The sequence below is a fragment of the Lissotriton vulgaris genome, chromosome 4_1 (genome assembly GCF_964263255.1).
Source record: "Lissotriton vulgaris chromosome 4_1, aLisVul1.2, whole genome shotgun sequence".
Taxonomy (NCBI): domain Eukaryota; kingdom Metazoa; phylum Chordata; class Amphibia; order Caudata; family Salamandridae; genus Lissotriton; species Lissotriton vulgaris.
Genome location: NC_141691.1, coordinates 2,099,731,868 through 2,099,751,776, shown reverse-complemented (window position 1 = coordinate 2,099,751,776; position 19,909 = coordinate 2,099,731,868).

Sequence of the window (19,909 nt, the reverse complement as noted above, 5' to 3'; positions counted from 1 at the left end):
TGAGGAGGCTCATATATGTTGATACATGTCTTCCGGCGGTTGTGCGTGAGCGTTTTATTTTTTTTGCTGCGTGACGTCTGTTAACGTTCGATTCGATGGAAATCAGGAAGTGTTGACCGCCATTTTGTCACTGCGATTAAATATTTTGTTAAAAATAATTGTTATAAATTAATCCTTATTGATAAACATTGTCTGCGCCATCTTGCCTTTTTTCCAATGCCACAATTTTGTCGTGCACGCCAGCCATTTTAGATGCCTTGACCAGACCCACTCTCTGCACGCCGTCGATTCTCAGCACGGCTCCCCACCCTCGCAAGCATCTCCCCCACGCACTGGTCACCCCTGCTCTCTCTCTCATGCATGGCCATAAACCTCACCCCATCTGCGCTGCTCTTCCCTGAGAATCACACCCCGTGCCCGCCCGACACCTTCCTTTCACCCTATTCACTACCGCACCCTCTGACACTCCCCTTCCTCTGTGTCCGATTGTCCAGGCTGGTCCCAGGCTATCACCTAGCCCTGCGGATGTAGTTTATGGCCCCAGCTGTAGAGAATCCAGACATGCCAACCCTCCCGATTCAGGCGTGAGACTACCGATTTCAGTGCTAGTGTCCCGCCTCACGATTCCTGCAAGCAAAAACCCGATTCCTCAGGGGTTTCAGCTGACAGGGCTTGGTATTGTGTAAAGTGCTAATTCTTCCAGGAAATCGTCGGAGGGCAGATGCAGGGGCTCTAGAAGGGGTGATAAACCATTTAAGCCTCATTAACAAGCGCATGGTCTTTTAAAGATCTGTGAAGTACTCGGGCGGCGGTGTGTGTGCCCTGTTTCAGGAGCGGGCGGGGGCGGGGGGGGGGCACTGCCAGCAATTTGCCAGGCCAGGCGATGTTCAACACTTGCATCACCCTTTCTCTGCCTGCTATTGCGCTCCATGCTTCGGAAAGGTAAGAAAAAGAACGTGCATTTGAGTTTGAAATGTCCGATCCTGCAGCAGCACACTTCTAAAGCCCATACATGACAATAACCGAATCTGAAATGTTGGCATGTATGAGAATCACCCCTCTTCAAAGGAGTTACAGTAGATGAAGGCCCCCACCCCATGAGATCCGTCACACCACACGGGTTCCTACTATCTGATAGCCATCCTATATTGTGCTTGGGGAGGGGATTCTCACTGTGAGGGTGTGTGGGACCGAGCCTGAAGCGGAAGATTCCAGGGATGCCTCTTTGTACATCAAAGTTTTTACAATTATGTGTCACATTAATAATATATAGCACTTCAACAAAGTAGTAGGATTATAAAACTGTAATAACTTATAAATATATACAACGCAACAAAAACAGTAAACACATTTAAACATTTTTTTGTAAAAAGAAGCAACAATGGTCAGTAGCTGTATTTTGTGCGAATAGTCCCTAGGCAGCACAAGGAGCTGAGTTCTGGACGGCACCCAGGTGATGTCACCTGGGTGCCGCACTGGTTTTTGGTATCCTACAATGCAGCTCCGAAAAATGGCATGGGGCGTCCCTGGGGAGGCCTTGTCAGTAGCGGTCTGTTGTGCGAATAGTTCCAAGGCAGCAGAACGCGCTTAGATGTGGATGGCACCCAGGTGATGTCCAGTAAACTGCCGCACTGGTTTTTGTATCCTATAATGCTGCTCCGAAAAACGACGTGGGGCGCCCCGGGGGAGGGGGGTGGGGGGAGGCGGCGTGAACGGGCCTCCCCAGGTGGCGGCTCGTGTGCTGTAGTGGGGCACCCCTTTAAAATTTCAGTTGCCATTCCGCCCGCTTTTGGTACACTGTGCCAAAATCCGCCATTCAGCTGAGTTGCGCCTACCCTTGCGGTTCAGCGATAGGCGGCTGCCACAGGACTCTCAAAATGGCGGCAGGCTCTTTCCTTTTTGGGCCTGGTCCACTAAAATGGCCCTGGGACACCTTGGAACTCAGACGCTTGTCTGCTAGGTCTTGGACCCCATTCTCGAAAGCGTCCCCTCAGCCGCGAAGATTCTACAAAAGTCTTGGGGGCCCTCGACTCCTGCAGGCTTCCGGTGGGGAGCGGCTGCCATGATTGCTCGCGGAATGACCACGACGGAGCCACGAGATGGTGGTGCTTTCATGCCGACGCCAGCTTCAGTCTGAAACATCCAGAAACAAGGTGGGGCTTTCATCGTTTTGGAAAAAAAGATGTTCTAAACCAATGAAAAGTGTTATTTTTAGGTCATATGACCAAGCCTTCCATCATTAGGAAACAAAAAGTAAAATGAACCAATGAAAAGTTTTATAAACAAGTCACATGACCTGTTATGCGGCATAGTGCTATAAAAAGCGTAGAAAATCTGTTGGCACGTGAGGCGGCGTCAGTAGCGGACCAATGTGCGAATAGGCCGAAGGCAGCACAACGCGCCGAGATCCGGATAGCACCGAGGTGGTGTCCAGCAAGTTACTGCACTGGTATGGCTATCCTACAATGCTGCGCCGAAAGTCGGCGTGGGGCGCCCCGTTGGCCTGTGAGGTCGCGTCAGTCAGTGGGGGCTGTTTGAGGATCTGACTGCATTGGAAAGCAATGTGATGCTGTGCGTCGCCCCCAAGATGGAGGCTCCTCGGCTGCAGTGGGGCGCCCCTTGGTATTTCACTCGCTATCCAGTTGAGTTGCGTTCGCACTTGCGGCTACAGTAGGCAAAAGGCAGCACAACGCGCCGAGATCTGGATGGCACCGAGGTGGTGTTTAGCAAGTTGCTGCACTGGTGTGGCCATCCTACAATGCTGCGCCGAAAGTCGGCGTGGGGTGCCCCGTTGGCCTGTGAGGTGGTGTCAGTAGCGGACCGATGTGTGAATAGGCCGGAACCAGCACAAGGCGCCAAGATCCGGATGGCACCGAGGTGGTGTCATGGTTGAGAGTTCTGAGCAGTGCTTGTAACACTGTCTGAAGCTTATTTGCACCTGCTGCAGCTTCACTATCGCCCTGGTGTGGCCAAAGATCGCCCATGACATAGGCGGCCGGCTCCCGGGGTCTGGCGGAACTTTTTTCCTTTTCCTTTCTGTATCTTGTCCCACAATCCATTTGACCTGAAGACACGACCGGTCCCTGAATGTGTGCAGGGGGACGTTATTGATTGAATCAAAATGGCGGCTTCACACAAAGCTGAGTCAAGCGTTGCTGTTGATGTTATACAGACAAAAATTGGTTTTCAGTTTGTACATTCTTCAGGATTTTTTTTTCCATCCAAGGCTGGTTGAGAGTTTGTAGAACAATGGCTTCAGATTTTCAACATACTACTCTTCAACATTCTTCCTAAATGTAACAATGTGAGACTCACTAGGAGAACGGCTGTTTATCTTTCCTTTCAAAATGCTGCCAACAATATTTTCTGAATGGAAGACACCATCTTGTAGCATAAAGGGCCAAAAGGGGTTCTGGTCTGGCCGATGGTTGGTGGAGACATTTTGACTATATCCTGGACCTGCCCAGCCTCGCCCAAAATGGCGCCGGTATAAATGGGACTCGTAACTCCTTGTTGTGTACTGGTTGAACAACCTTGATATCACGAGATATGAATGCAGTTTTGATGCACATGGCGGGCGGGGACGAGAATTAATTGAATATTTCGACATCCCTATTGATATTAAGTTCTGATGTGTTATTGATTACTGTACTATTGAAAGTTCGAATTAACATCACCCATGGTACTTGCCCGCAAATGTATATCTAGATAATTTTATTGAAAGTGGCCCTGTCGTATTTAAATTACAAAATGTACGTCCACCGATTCCGCAACTGTTAGACACCTTAGTTCTTGCAACCTAATGGCCCGCTCGTTACGTTCCTCTACAATGTAAATGTCTCCTCATCATATACGATTTCAGTTTGCTCCGTGGCCGGCCCACGTGGTTATAGGCCCGTATTTGTATACTGACATTTTTACAATAAAGGTTTTTAAAACAAAACATGGTAGTAGTATTTACATTGGTAAAGTTTTTAATTTTAGTCACTGTTTTCGAATCAGTAAAAGGCAAGTGAAATAAAGCAGTCCAATTACATGACGGATAAAAGGTATAATACGCAGGAACGCAGTAAAGATAAATGGTCAAGGGCAGTTGTGTTTTCCACTCCTGCAACATAAAGTGATCGATAAGAATCTGATAATCAGGCGTATCGGCGACTAAGACAGCAGGCCGAGCCTCTTTTACTCAACGGCTCCGTCATGGGATGAAGAAACGCCCTTTTTCTCGAAAAAGGAATATATTTTACTTGCAGGACAGTTGTAAATTTTCCGGGAAAGTACATTAGCCTGGAACATTATAACATATATGTTTCAGAAAAAATAATGTTCGAAACCAATAAAAAGCGTAATTTTTAGCTCATATGACCAAGCCTTTCATCATTAAAATAACAAAAGTAAAATGAACCAATGAAAAGTTTTATTAACAAATCACATGATCTGTTATGCTTACGTTACGCGCTGCGCGCCGCGCCCCGGATCACTTCCAGCAAGCTGCGCTTCGCGCACCGGAGCACTTCCGGGTGCGCTAACGCGGCGTGTTATATAACGCATTATGCAACAACGTAGGTCCAGAATATAGTCAAAATGTCTCCACCAACCAGCGTTCGGAACACAACCCCTTTCAGCAGTCTAAAAAGTTCTGTTAAATGACAACAGAAGGGACAGGCAACAAGAACCATCAGTCAAAGAGGGGAGGGCAAGTTCTTCTCTACCGGGTAATGTTGGGGCGCTACCGGAACTGATTGAATTGGTAGTCTACAGTGTTTCTGGATGTTTCAGACTGAAGCTGGCGTCAGCATGAGAGCACCACCGTCTCGTAGCTCAGTCGTGGCCATTCCACGAGCAATCATGGCAGCCGCTCCCCACCAGAAGCCTGCGGGAGTCAGGGGCCCCCAAGATTTTTGTAGAATTGTAGAATCTTCAAGGCTGAGGGGACGCTTTCGAGAATGGGACCCAAGCCCTATCAGGCAAGCGTCCGAGTTCCAAGGTGTTCCAGGGCCATTTTAGTGGACCACGCCCAAATCTGAAGAGCCGGCCGCCATTTTGAGAGTCCTGTGGCAGCCGCCTATCGTTGCATCGCAAGAGCGGGAGCAACTCAACTACATGGTGAGCGAGACGCTGTAGTCGCAAGAGCGGGTGGTAATCAGCTGAATTGCGGAAGAGGCACAGTGTAGCAAAAGCGGGCGGAATGGCAACTGAAATGGTAAAGGGGCGCCCCACTACAGCGTGTCTTCAGGTCAAACGGATTGTGGGACAAGGTCCAGAATGGAAGAGTCATCAAAAGGCAAAAAGTTCCGCCGGACCCCGGGAGCCGGCCGCCTATGTCGGGGCGATCTCAGGCCACACCAGGGCAACACGACTTGGGGAGGGGGCAGGAGCTAAGTGCCATCTCACCGCCCCTCGGGGGCCTCCGTCAAGCGGTTCAGGGAGGCACCACATCACATTGTTTAACAATGCAGTCAGGTCCACAAACAGCCCTCACTTACTTTGAGAATAGTGAAGCTGCAGTAGGTGCAAATAAGCTTCAGACAGTGTTACAAGCGCTGCTCAGAACTCTGAACTATGGCACCCAACATCCAGGACTTATGCCATTTGAGCATGGCAGTGACATCGAAGCAACTCAGGGACCAAAACCATGAACGTACACTCACGTATGAAAATCTTACTTGGGGAGGGGGCAGGAGGCAAGAGCCCCCTCCCAGTCCGCGCCACCACACCGTATGTTGAAAATCTGAAGCCATCTTTCTACAAACTGTCAACCAGCCTTGGATGGAAAAATGTAGAAGAATGTACAAACTGAAAACCAGTTTTGGTCTGCAGAGCATCAGCAGCAACGCTTGCTATCAGAGTGCATGAGTTTCATGCTCGATCGATTGAGCTAGCCGGATCGGGCAACAAAAAGTATAAAATAGTTATGTAAATAGTTATTTAATAAAATGTTTTACCCTGTTACTTTGCTGGTGTGTTGTATATATTTATAATATTTGCATAGGGTTTGTCGGTATTTTGGGTGGGGTGGGGTGGGCAGCAGAGTCGAGCTGTCTTGCAGCCATCTTACTAGTTTCGTATTTCTCATGAGGGGTTGTTCCTAATGTTTCTATTTTAGCGGGGTCAAAAAGAGATCCCATTAGTGCCCTACTGATTTTGCTCGATTTCTTTTGTTTTTTAAAACGATTTTTCACTATCTGCAAAGACTAAACAGAGTATTGCGACTCTGTGCTTGTTTGTTATTAGAGAATGAAGCAAAGAGATCCAATTCTAAAACAGTAAATGCTTGGATAACAATCAATCAAACGGAGAGAGAAGTAGGCACGACGGATTACAACGGGGGCAAAGGCCTGCGTTTCCTACCCTTCACTATCTGCAAAGAGAGAATACTCCTTAAAGAAAAAAGAGGGGGGGGCAGCGTTCAAAGCACATCAGCGTGCATAGACACAAAAATGTTTTTACCTACCACGTACTTGACATTTTAAAGCTTTTCATATTTGCTATTAAAAAAACCATTGAAATTCACTGAAAAAACCATAGGTTATAGACCATATATAGTTAGGAATTAGCATTTACAAAACCTTAATTTACTTGCACAAAACCATAAAAAAATTTGCATATATAGTTAGTTGCAATAACTATATATCGGGTACCCGCAATCCACTGCTGACGATGTCACATATTACATCATTCATGATATGGTCAGTGACATCACTGATGACATCACTGATGACATCTCAAATGATATCACTGATGACATCTCAAATGACATCACTGATGACATCTCAAATGACATCACTGATGACATCACTGATGACATCTCATTTGACATTACTGATCACATCACTGATAATATCATTCATGTGATAATACGATGAACCTCTTCAGACTCTAATATAACCTTAGATACAATCAGTGTAAACAGACACTCACAGATTGTCACTCATCCATGGAGTTACTCACACATCTAGTCAGTCATGAAAAGAATCAATCACTTCTCCATTTCCTCAACTATACAGTTATACACACCTTACTTATTCAAACATATACTAACACATATTTACTCTCTTATACAATCTCTGATACAAGTTCACAATGATTCATAAAGCCACTCTCACATTCACTGGCTCTTATGCTCAGTTATTTATATATGTCAACTCTCACATATACTGTGTTTTACATATGTACTTACTTTGACATGTAGCACTGAGATATCCATTCACTCACCAATATACTCATGCACACAGTCAACTGTCCATACAGCTGTTTCCACATGCACGTTTGAACCCATACATCTAGTGAATCAACTGCTCACACATCTATGCACAGAGTCATAATCCTCCCAGCCACCCACACACATACTCAGTCTCCAATACAAATACTTGGGCAACCAATCAATAACCCATATAGTTACTCATATAGCTACTGATTAACACATGCAGCAGTTTACAGAACAACAGACATAATGATGCACAAATTAAGACAGTTTAGTCACTAACCCATGCACTCAGTGAAACACATTTAATCACTCATTCATACAGTCAGTCATGCACCTACTAAATCCTTCATCCAGACACTTATACATCCACTCATTCTTCAATATGTAAGACATATTTTAACTTTACAGAACCATACAAACACTGGATGATGTCATCAGTGATGTCATCAGTGATGTCACTGACCATGTCATGAATGATGTAATATGTGACATCATCAGCAGTGGATTGCGGGTGCGCGATATATAGTTATTGCAACTAACTATATATGCGACTTTCTATGGTTTTGTGCGAGTAAATTAAGGTTTTGTAAATGCTAATTCCTAACTATATATAGTCTATAACCTATGGTTTTTTCAGTGAATATATATATATATATATATATTCACTGAAAAAAACATGGGTTTCAAACCAGTTATAGTTAGCTGGAAATTTTACTGATATAAAACCATTGAAATTCCCACGTTGTAGTTAGTTGGATTCACGATTGGAAAGGGGCAACCACTCGGTTCCCTCCGAACGTATGGTCGGGTGCCCTAATCCTCCCGGGAAACCATTTTGGGCGGGAGGCGTGTTTCGGCTGGTATGCCCAAAGCGGCGTAGCCGGGGCGCGCCTTTTCCCGCCCAAGAGGGGTTGTCCTAGACACCTACACCGATGGCCACGCCCAGTGGGCGTACCTGGGGAGGGTACACGCCCTCCCGAAGAAGAATAAAGAGAGCGGGAATCCGAAGAAGCGTCCTCTTGTTCCTGTTCTTGGAAGGCTGCACCCACTCGTTGCCTGTGAGCCCTCGATGGAACACGGAGCCATTTTTCACCCACCCACCAGCCCCTTATAGTAATGTTGGTTTTGCAATACAGTTTTGCTCTGATAACATCTTTTTTCCCTCCATATAGAAGGAGAATGAATGTCTAGATTGATGATGTGACTTCTGTCAGTAGGATACTGTTTTTCTTTTAGGAGTAAACAGTTTGATACAATTAGGTAGGCTGATATTTTCTTCCTTAGTAGGTGAACAAATGTCGTATTTATTTTTTGGTCGGGCGGTAAGGTCATGATCGGTGAGCAGTAATTTCAAGGTCCCTAGAGGGGGGGCGCCACCCACTATGGATGGGAGCGCCCGGGGGGAGGCGGCCATTGGCCCCTCCTACTGGGAGGCGGCACCCACTAAGGATGGGTCGCCTAAGGGGAGACGGCCATAGGCACCTCCCAGGGGAGGAGGTGGCTATATGCCCCTCCTACGAATTTCCCGGGGCCCAGATATCCGCGACGGCGGATGTGATAGAGAGTGTGGGGGTGGGGGGGAGTCCAAGCTGTCCTTCCTACAGATACCTCACACGGGTGCTCGGACGACCTTTAAGATGGCGTTGAGTGGAAAAAGGGGCCCCTGACAAGACAAGGGAAATTACAGTTGGCAATGAGGGTACAGTCCTCTGCACGGCCGCCACTCACACCGTGAGGGCGAGAGTTTTTGGTAGTAGGGATCTGACACCGGTTAAGACCTTGCCGTTGGCCCTTAATGCTAGGATGTACAATTTTAATTTAGAAAGTATGCATTTGCAGGATGTTAGACTCGGCTAGGAAACCTTTGTATTAGAGAATTGTTAAGGTTAGCTAAATAACATGTCTTCATCGAAATGTAATAAATGAAAATTGTACATGATTATGAAACTTTTATTTAATGTTTTAATTTTGTTTCATATTTTAATAAATACGGCCGGGAGGGTGACTCCCTCCCGCATTCCAAAAGTTTAGAACTGCGTCCGTCTTCCCATCCTTGGGGATTGTGTTGGGAGGGGGTGACGGGCATCCCGGCCATAAACATGCGCGCCTGAAATGCACTGCTGATGACGTCACATATTACATCACTCATGACGTGGTCAGTGACATCACTCATGACATCACTGATAACACCACCCAGTGAATGTGTGTCTTTCTGAAAAATAAATATGTTTTATTTATGTATATGTAAAGGTTGATGGAAGAATAAATGGTAAAATATGTGTCTAAATGGATGTTTATGTTTATTATGTTTTTTATAAAAAAATTGTTTGGTTGCCTTATTAAGTGTATATTAATGAATACATATATTAGCGAGTAACTTTTAAATATTGAAATGTATGTATCAGTGTTTCACTTTGTGTATAAGTGGCTGCATGGGTTGGTGACTGACTCACTGTTTGTATGTGTTTTGAAGACAGCATATGTACAGGACTGTATGGGTGGATGAGTGTGTATATGTGTGTGTTAGTGAGTAAACGACTGTCTCACTATTGTAACGACATATGTTTTAATCTAGTATATGTGAGTATTGATATATATAAGTGAGTATATGTGAGAGTGAGAGATTGTAAGAGTTCCTGTTTAAATAAGTATTGGTTTCTATAAGTAATTGTTTAAGAGAGTAAGTATGTGTAAGTTTCCTTAGAAGTAAAGTGGTAATGTGTGTATAGCTGTATATGCAAATTAATGGATGTTCAATAGTTTATTTGCATGTGTGAATATGTGTGTGAATAACTTTTGGATGACTGTCGGTGTGTTACAGGATGTATAGGTGTATCACTACATATGATGAGTGAATATATGTATAAGTGACTATAGAACTGTTGGTGAATGAGTGGATGTGTATATAGATGGGGGTATTACTGAATTGGTTGTTGTAACTGGTATGGGTATCTCCACTTTTTTGAAAATGGTATTTTCTATTTTTGAATATGTGTTTCAAGGGTTACTTTACAGTGAAAGGAGGTCTGTCACTCTGTCACAAAGATGGTGTCATCAGTGATGTCATGAGTGATGTCACTGACCATGTCATGAGTGATGTAATATGTGAAGTCATCAGCAGTGCATTGCAGGCGCGCAAGTTATAGTGAGTCCAACTAACTATAACGTGGGAATTTCAATGGTTTTATGTCAGTAAAATTTCCAGCTTACTATAACTGGTGTGAAACCTATGTTTTTTTCAGTGAATTTATTAGGTTTTTTAAATGCTAATTCCTAACTATAATGGATGTGAAACCTATGGTTTTTTCAGTGAATTTCATAGGTTTTTTAAATGCTAATCCCTAACTATAACTGGTGTGAAACCTATGTTTTTTTCCGTGAATTTCATAGGTTTTTTAAATGCTAATTCCTAACTTTATATAGGGCCCTATACCTAAGTGTTTTTTAGTGAATTTTTAAGGTTATTTATTAGCAAATGTCTATAGATAAGAAAGGTATTTTTTTCTAAAAATTAATCCTATATTGTATATTATTATAATACTTTTTTTTAAAAGTATATTCATTTTTTTTTAATGTTTCACCCTGTAGCGTTCCCGGTGCGCGTACCGGTGAGCGCACCGGAGAGCGCACCTGAAAAAAAAAGGAAAACAAAAATAATGAAGGAGTGAGCATGAGGAAAGGGGACAGAGAGAGTGGTGTAACGAGAAAGAGAGCTAGAGGGAGAAACACAGAGGGACTGTGTAATAGATAGTAAAACAGAGAAAAGGTATAAGAGGAAGTAACTGAGAAAAGGAAAATGAATAAGGGAGCAAAAGAAGAGAAGAAAGAGGAAGAAGACTAAAGCAGAGGTTCTGGGAGAATGTGAATGGGTGATGAAAGTTAAAGGAAGGAGAGTAAAGGATGGGGAATGACGGGTAGTGATGGAACCAGAGAAAAGGAACAGCGGTGACGGAGGGAAAGAAAAGAGCAGTGAGTCTAAGTGAAGAGGGGTGAAAGATGGTGGATAAAAGTGAATAAGGGTAAGACATGGGGAGTGACAGAGAGAAAGTACAGAGAGAGTAAAGGAAGGAGTGATAGAAAGGGACTGAGTGAACCAGAAAAGAAAGGAAAGTGAGGGAGTGTGGGTGAGCAGGAAGACTGAAAGAATTTGAATGTGGTAGGAAAGTAAGGAAAAGGGAAATAAACATGGAGGATAAGAATAGGTGAGGGAAGCAGAGTAAGGAAACAGGGGTGAGGTAGGGTGGGAGAAAAGTAGTGAGGTTAACGCAAAGGTTGATGACAAACTACATTTTTTAGACACACTTACCATATAATTAATGAAAACTTAATTGCATGTTTAAACTACACTTTGTATCTGTGTAAGACAAAGAAAAAAAGTTATAATTAGTAAAATATATATTTTAAAATAGAAGAAACAAGTCAAGAGGTAAAAAAGTAAAAAAAAGTGTACTAAGAAATAAAGCAAGAGTGAAGAATACAGAAACGGAAATAAAGTAATGTAGAAAGACAAAAAAGAGGGAAAAAGAAATAGAAGGAGAGCAAATTACTGAAGGTAAGTATGATACTAAAAGAATGTGAGATACCAAAACAAAATCAGGAAAGAGAAGTAAGTAAAAGGAAAATGAGTGAAAGGGAAAGGAGTCTAAATGAGGATCCATTTACAAGAAAGAGGAATGGAAGATGACTGAGAGTGAGTGAAGGGGAGTCACAGAGTGAAGGGATGAAGGGAATGAGGTTAATACAGAATGATAGAGGAAAAAGAAGTGAGGAAGTAAGTACACAGAAAGACAAAGGGAATGACTGAGTGAAGTGCAGTACAATGAGTAAAGAAAGGAAAAAGAGTTAAGTAGCAAAAGAAGGAAGAGAGGGGAAGAGAACTAAAGCAGTGGTAATGAGAGAATATGAGAAAGCTGAAAAGTGGTGCAATGGAGAGAGGAATTGCAGACAGTTGAAATTGGTTTGAGGAGTTGTGAAAGAAGTGGAGTAAAGGAACAGCGATGAAACAAAGTGAAAGAAAGGCAGTGTAAGTGAGTAAAGAGAGCTGAAAAGGGTGGAAAAGGTAAAATGAGTGTGAGACAATGGGAATACAATATAAATTACCCAATGCAAACTATAGAATAACTTATACAACATGGTACATAAATTATTTTTGCTGTTCTCAGAATATATTGAATTTCACTAAAAACAGTGAGTTCAAACTCCTCATCATATAACAGCGGGGACAAAAAAACACAATCTAAAAGATTGTGTTTAAAAAAAAAACCATATAAACTTACAAATCATATATGTACACTAATCTTTGATTCACTTACTTTTCCTTGAGGCCAAATAGTAGATAGTGAAGGTCCGTTTCGTGGGAAAATACTCTGCTGTTCTCTAAAACTTCCATTTCATCGACTTTCCATAAAAAAAAGCTCTAAGAACATCTGAAATAATTCTCAACGTTTTCTTTTTCCTCCTTGTGTTAAGTTATGACATTTTTACTCATACCTTCAACTTTCCTTACGGCTAAATAGTGTCAAATATATGAGTATATTTTGAAGTTTCTCTAATTAAACTCTGAAATTACTGTTTACCCGAAGTTTTCAAAGAAAAGCTCATATGACATTTTCACAATGTTTAAAAATTCATATTCCCTTTTTTGATCATTCATGTTCAACATTTTCTATAAAACTGATATCACTTACTATGAGATCCACTTACAGTACCTACATAAGATAAATAATTTTAAACATTAGACTAACTAATTAAACTTTTATTAACTGCTCCCGTCTTCATAGGCCAATTACCTTTACTAAAACTTTAGTTCTAAAAACACTAGGTAAGAATTTTTTAAGGCAAACGTTGTTTATAAGTCAAATGAGAATCATTGCACTAACTCCAACCTTTTTGACATTTTAAGTAGCATGTATAATGTCCTGATGTTGTCGAAGGACCGTCATGATAAATAATAGCTACAGTTGTAAAGGTTCTTCCTGAAATTGATAACTGAGAAGCCACAAAATATTTGATACAAGTTGTCAATTTAGTTTATTCAGGTCTACATCGTTGGAAAACTAAAATGACATACTGACCATAAGTTTGTATAAATAATGTGGACAGCATTGGACACTTACATTGGGTACACACCATATTATGATCAGCTGCTTTAACTAGATTATTAAATGAAACTGATTTGCAGTCTGGTAAAGTCAAATATATAAATCTTTCAGTGTCTATTCTAGTAGTACTTGATAAACTACAATTGTCGCAGTCATGCTGCCATTGATAGGAAAGGCTAAAAAGATTTTCTACATCTACACCTTCATCTTCCAAAACACCAAACATATACATTAAAAATTCCTGACAATCCTGCTGAATGTTCTATGAAAATTTATCTTGACCAGAACACATGTATAAAATATTTCGAATTTCTGTTACACTTTCTATTTTTGCTCTATCACTGCTACATTTCTCAAACACAGAATTCAATAAACCACACAATCTTTGATCCCGATTTTCAACAATCTGTTCTTGTAAAGTTTGAAGAAAAAAAACAACATTAACCACTACATTAGCATAGCAGTTGACACCAGAACTTTTTTCAAACTGAAATCCAACAACATTTTCATCAGAATACTTTTTCTTTCTGTTTTCAATTACATTTTCATCTACTTTTTGTCTTTTTGCTACTACCTCACTGCAATTATTCTCATTTCTTCTTTTTCGGCCTACCACACGTTTTTTAAACAGAGGATATTGAGGCAAATGTAGAGCATCCTCTCTTCTTAACCTATTGTACTCTTTAACACAATCTAGATCTGCACAAATCTTTGTGTCATCACACTCAATCAAGTACAATCCTGATAAAGTTCTGACTTGTGATAATGCCACATATGCCATACCCTCTTTAAACACAGAACTTCCAATGTTCACCAAAGCAATATCCACACTTAAACCTTGAGATTTATGAATTGTCACCGCATATGCCAAACAAACAGGAAACTGTTTTCGCCGAACATATACGTTTTTTACAAGCAAACATCTAGCAGAACAACAACTGATTTGTTGTACTTGCTCAATGCCTTCAAATTTTATTTTAAAAAATTCAGTTCCATCTCTATTTCTATAATTCACAAAAACAACATGACCCATTGCTCCATTTACCAGACCTCTTTCAACATTTAAATTCCTTCTCAAAATGATACAACAATTTAAACAAACATTCAGAGTCTTTTCAAAACTAGCTGTTTTAGATATACTTTTCTCTCATGAATCCAATTTTGTTTTCAAATTTTCTGACAAAACAATTGTTGCACCCATATGCTCTATTTTATCTATTGCTTCCAGTTTCACAAGCTCTTCATTTTCTAACTTTAACATTTTGTTTTTGAAGATGGAACATTCTTGCAGAATTGGCATCAAACATATCCTAGATTTCTTCTCAGTTTTTTTCTTAAAAATATTCTCTGGAAGAATGTTTTCATTTGGATACAATTTTGAAATTATTCGAGCATATAAAGCTTCTTTCCCAAGCTAACTTACTTTTCCGATCCTTACATCTTGTAGAATATTTTTATAATCTTCATCCTTTGCCTGTCGCATATTTTGAAGCAGTTCTGCATATTTAAAATGTAACCATATATTAACTTTTCCAATGCTTCCAAGGGACTTTCTTGTATCTTCATGCGTAAGCATTTTTTAAACACTGGTTGTCCTTTTACTGGAGTCAACTGCAGTAGATCCCCAAAAACAATAATGTGTTTTCCTCCAAATAACACATCATACTCTGTTCTAAGAATTTCTTGCATTCTCAAATGCACCAAAGCAAGCATTAGATTTGAGACCATGCTTACTTCATCAATGATAAGAAGTTTTATTTTCTTCAGGACTCTGGAAACTTCAGAACACGCACCTCCAGATAGCTTGTTGTAATGCAATTTATTATCATGCTCAACTGGCAGCATCAGTAAACGATGTAGAGTAATCCCTTTAAGGTTATGTGCTGCCAGTCCAGTTGGAGCGGTTACAACACAAGACAGCAGTGATTCAGTCCTTTTCTGCAAATAAGTTGCAATGGCTTTAATCAGAAAACGTTTTCCTGTTGCCGCTTCTCCACTTACGTACAGTCGGACAGGCTTAAATGATGTACATGAGCACACTTTTTTCTCATGTCTGAATCCATGTTCAACCTGTTCTGTGACTTCGTCATATATCTTTTTCTGCTCAACGTTTAGTTGATTTACCAAATCTTTTACCACAGTCTCACACAATATCCTGCTGAAGCGACTTGAGGCCATAGGGATCGAGGAGCTTGCCCTTGAGTGGTTTCGGTCCTTTCGGGTTTCAGCCCCGCCATTCATCTCCCAACCCCACTCCATCGAACAGGGAGTCCCTCAGGGCTCGGCGCTAAGCCCATCCCTTTTTAACCTTTACGTCCAGCCTCCTGCAGTAGTGGCAAAAGAGTGGGACCTCACGCTGGTGTCGTACGCCGACAACACACAGCTGGTCATCACTCTTTCTGAGGGCCCATCTACTTTGGCTGCTAAATTCAGGGATGGCTTAGCGGCAGTTGCGCAGTGGATGACGCGCAACTGCCTTCGACTGAACGCTGGGAAAACTGAGGTGCTTCTCCTCGGCAAAAACCCCGGTCACTGGAGCGATCATTGGTGGCCTTCTTTGCTTGGCCCCACTCCCGTGCCTAAAAATGTTGTGAAGAACCTTGGTGTCTGGCTGGACTCCTCACTCAACTACCAATCCCACACAAAAAAGTGGCAGCTACGTGTGTGGGCCTATTGAGAAGTCTCAGTCCAATACTTGGTTTCTTCGACTCCAGAACCCGCCAACTTATCATTCAATCCATTATCCTTGCTCGGCTGGACTATGCCAACGTCCTTTTCTTAGGGGCGAATAAAACAGAACTAGCACGCCTGCAACAAGTTCAGAACTCGGCCGCCAGGGCTGTGGTTGGCCTTCCGCGCAGATGCTCTGCCAGAGCCACCATCAGGAAATTAGAATGGCTGCCAATTGAATCCTGCATTCAATTCAAAACTCTCACCACAGCATTCAAAATTCTTAAGTCAGACGGTCCTGAACTCCTGTGTCCGCTTCTAGTACCCTATACCCCCCCAGCGCACCCTGCACTCGCTGGGTCAGCACCTGGTGACGGTTCCTCGAACCAAGCTTTGCAGAATGGGCGGCCGCTCTTTCAAAGTTTTAGGGGCAAAAACTTGGAACTCCCTGCCTCTGCATATCCGCACCATGACCAACCTGACTACCTTTCGAAAGGAACTAAAAACCCACCTTTTCTCCATCATCTAATTCCTCTGCGACTTTCCCCCTCCTCTCAGGTACTGTTTAGGTTCAGCGCCGGGACGCTCCGTTGCTGGGGCAGCTGTTTGCGCTTCAACAAATTGTTAACATTAACATTAACATTTAAGTTAACTACATCCTCTTGAGCTTGCTCCATAGCTCTTTCCACCTCACCCATGGCAGTTGCAGCTTCATTTTGGATAATTGGTCCTCCTAGTGGATCCTGACTCAATGAAGTAGAACTCTGACTGTCTTGAGAACTGTCTCTAGCAATCTCTTCAGCAAGTGTGGTTTCTTGCTCTATTTCTTTGTTCAACATTTGCAAATAATTTGGAAAATTAGGACATTCCATGGTATCCTTGGTTGCATTAAAAGAGTCTTTATAACAGAGAAAATCTCCAAGTAGTTCCTATTCTGTACGCCATGGCTTAAAGAGTTGCAAAAGAGCTAAATAGTAAAATTCTCTTTTGACTGGAGCTTTGCAACTCAATTTTCGATGAATAATCAAATGGCCTTTTCTCTACTTCACTAGACATCCTTTGTACCCAATGATAGTATATTTTCCATTATTGATATCTTCTGTGATGTTCCTCTTATAACTGTAGTTTTGCAGAACTTCATTCAAACAAGTGTTCTCAAGGTGAGTACTTCTATTTGGATAGTATGTATCCAACATGTTTGTCTTCAAAATATCTGTACTGTTTGGTTCTTTCTCCGCCAAATATTCAATTTCTTGTACAGATTTCAAAACTCGGTTTCGTGTTGCAGCAAGACCTAGACTCACCCAAATGATTGTTCTTGATTTGGCATAGAGACTTGCTGATGATTACCAATCAGAACATTCATATGCTCCAATTTCTCGATGTGACAACATCTTCAGACTGAAACTGTATAATTTTTTACTTATACTCTTTCCATGTGAAATGTCTTCCCACATTTCCTTCAGTTCAGTCTTTTCTTTTTTTGTGATGTAAGACATCACATATCGAGCCACAGCAATAGAGTTGTCAGCAAGGAACTGAATATCCAAATTAGCATTCCACATGGATAAAATCACTTGGTTGTAGTCGTTGATATACTTGGACTCTTCATTTTTTTTTAAATTGTATGTATTTTTTGGTGATTTCCTTGTCACAGTATGTCGCAGAGAAGACATCAAATTATTTACTCTTCCTTTAGAAATCACTGGTCATGGAAAAGCGAAACGACATTTCGTGTAGAATTTGTACTTGTTTTAAAATTTTCGACGACAGTACTTTCCACAACGATGAGATTGAAAACGTAAAACTTGTTGCCTTAAACTGTTTTCTTCAGTAGTTTTCAGAACAGCACATGTTGAATATTCGTCAATGAAACTCATCACTGTGTCATCCGAATCAGTTCCAAAATCAGGGTGCATCGTTATTCCATAACAACATATGTATATGAGGAGCACCTCTGGCTTGATACTCCTTCCTCCAAAAGAAATCCAAAACCTCTCCAAGGGGAGGATTTTTTTTGTTGGTAATAAAAGACATAATAGCTTCAAATCTATGATTAAAATATCTGCAAATATTCACTTGATCCAAAGAACACAGTTCTCCAGGTGTTTTCAATTCTATATTTTGTATGTTTCCATTTGCCTCTCGTAGAAATTGAAGTAAGTCGTCCCATGCATACTCAGCACAGCTAAGAGTGAGGACCCATGTAGGAGTTCCTAAGTTTCTTAGCATACATTTCAATTCCCCATGACGACGGAACCAATACTCGTTTGTTCCACGCTGATATGCCATGAGATTGATTAGCTGAGATTCCAAAATACTGTCTTGCAGATTGACTCTCTCCATAAAGTCCCTCGCCGAAACATTTTGCAGATGACCTCCACTTTTCAGTATATGATTATCTGCATAGGAAAGCCCAGACAAATCACTTTCATACAGTAGATGAAACAAATACGGAATGCATTGCCGAAACCTTGGATCTTCAGCATATAATCTTAAAGTCCGGTATTCAGCTGCAGGAATTTTAACTGGTCGATCATCATATCGTCCACCTCGACCTGTTGGAAATAACTGTGGAAAACAATGAGCTTCCAAACTTTCTTCCCATACACTAACAGGACTTCCTTTTGCTGCTTTCATTTGAAACAAGTCAATAGCATTCCCCATTACTTCTTTGGAATGCAAAGGATGAACAGTATAATGTTCATATAGTTCTTCACTTCTAGACATATCAACTTTTTCAATTTGGCCAACTGAACAATCACTGTCTTCTTCTGTAGCTGTTTCCTCTGCTCCAACACTTACATCTTTGTAGTACTCATTGTTTTTTGACCAAATACATCGTTGCCTTTTTGACTTTCCTAACATCCACTAAATCTTGCCAGATTTTCTTACTCTTTGTCGGAATCCCATTAACTAGAATAACCAGAGGATCCTCTTCTACTCTTTCTACACCATTTATATCAATATTTTTCTTGACATCTACAGGCAAATAAACAACTATTCCCTTTAATCCTCTTTGTAAATATGTAGGAGGTAATTTCTCCATCTTAGGCTCCATGTGAACAATAGCCTGAAAAGGATGGACACATTGAATCAAAATAGATTCATAAGTATTTAAATCCATCAATTCAGAAGGAATATATATATAAACTTAAGATTTTTATGAACAGCTCTAGCAGGCATTCTATTTTCATTTAATTTTTTCAAAACAATAATTACAAATACGCTGATCAAAACTCAAATTAAAATAATTCTCCACCAACAAAAACTTACAAAATCCTTTCATTCACTATTATTTTCCAATTCACATTTTGCATATAAATCAACTAACGTAGTCTGAATCTTATAATGAGTCAGTTCACACACAAGTTAAATTAGGCCTTTCATTTGATTTCACCTTAAACTTGGTAATTTCCTTGTCAAACGTTTCTATACTTGAAATCTGTACACTATCTTCCACATTACCATCCATTACTATATCCATTTCTACACTGTCCTCTTTGTTCCCAAAATAACAAAACTCAATTTCTTCACAAATAGTCTTCACATCTACTTCAGATCCATGCAAAAGAGCACTGTTTAACTGTTTAAGCTTAAGTGCTGGACCTTTTGCATAATACAACCTTCTCACTAATTTCCTCACCTTATTATGATATACTGCTCACATCCTAAAATGATGAAAAACCCTCTGACATACTTTTCTAGAAAGACAAGCCAGTGAATGCCCATGCAAACCTGTGTTTTATCTCACTCTGCAAAAATCTTACTCTTGCAATATTTTCATTTTCTGTTTTACACTTTTCTTACTATATGTACGAAAGAATTTTCGAAGCAAATCGATTGAATCCTGTCGCACACTACAAATACTACTGCACTTCCATGTGTACACTGGACCCTTAGTACGTCTCCCTAACACTTCATCAGCTAA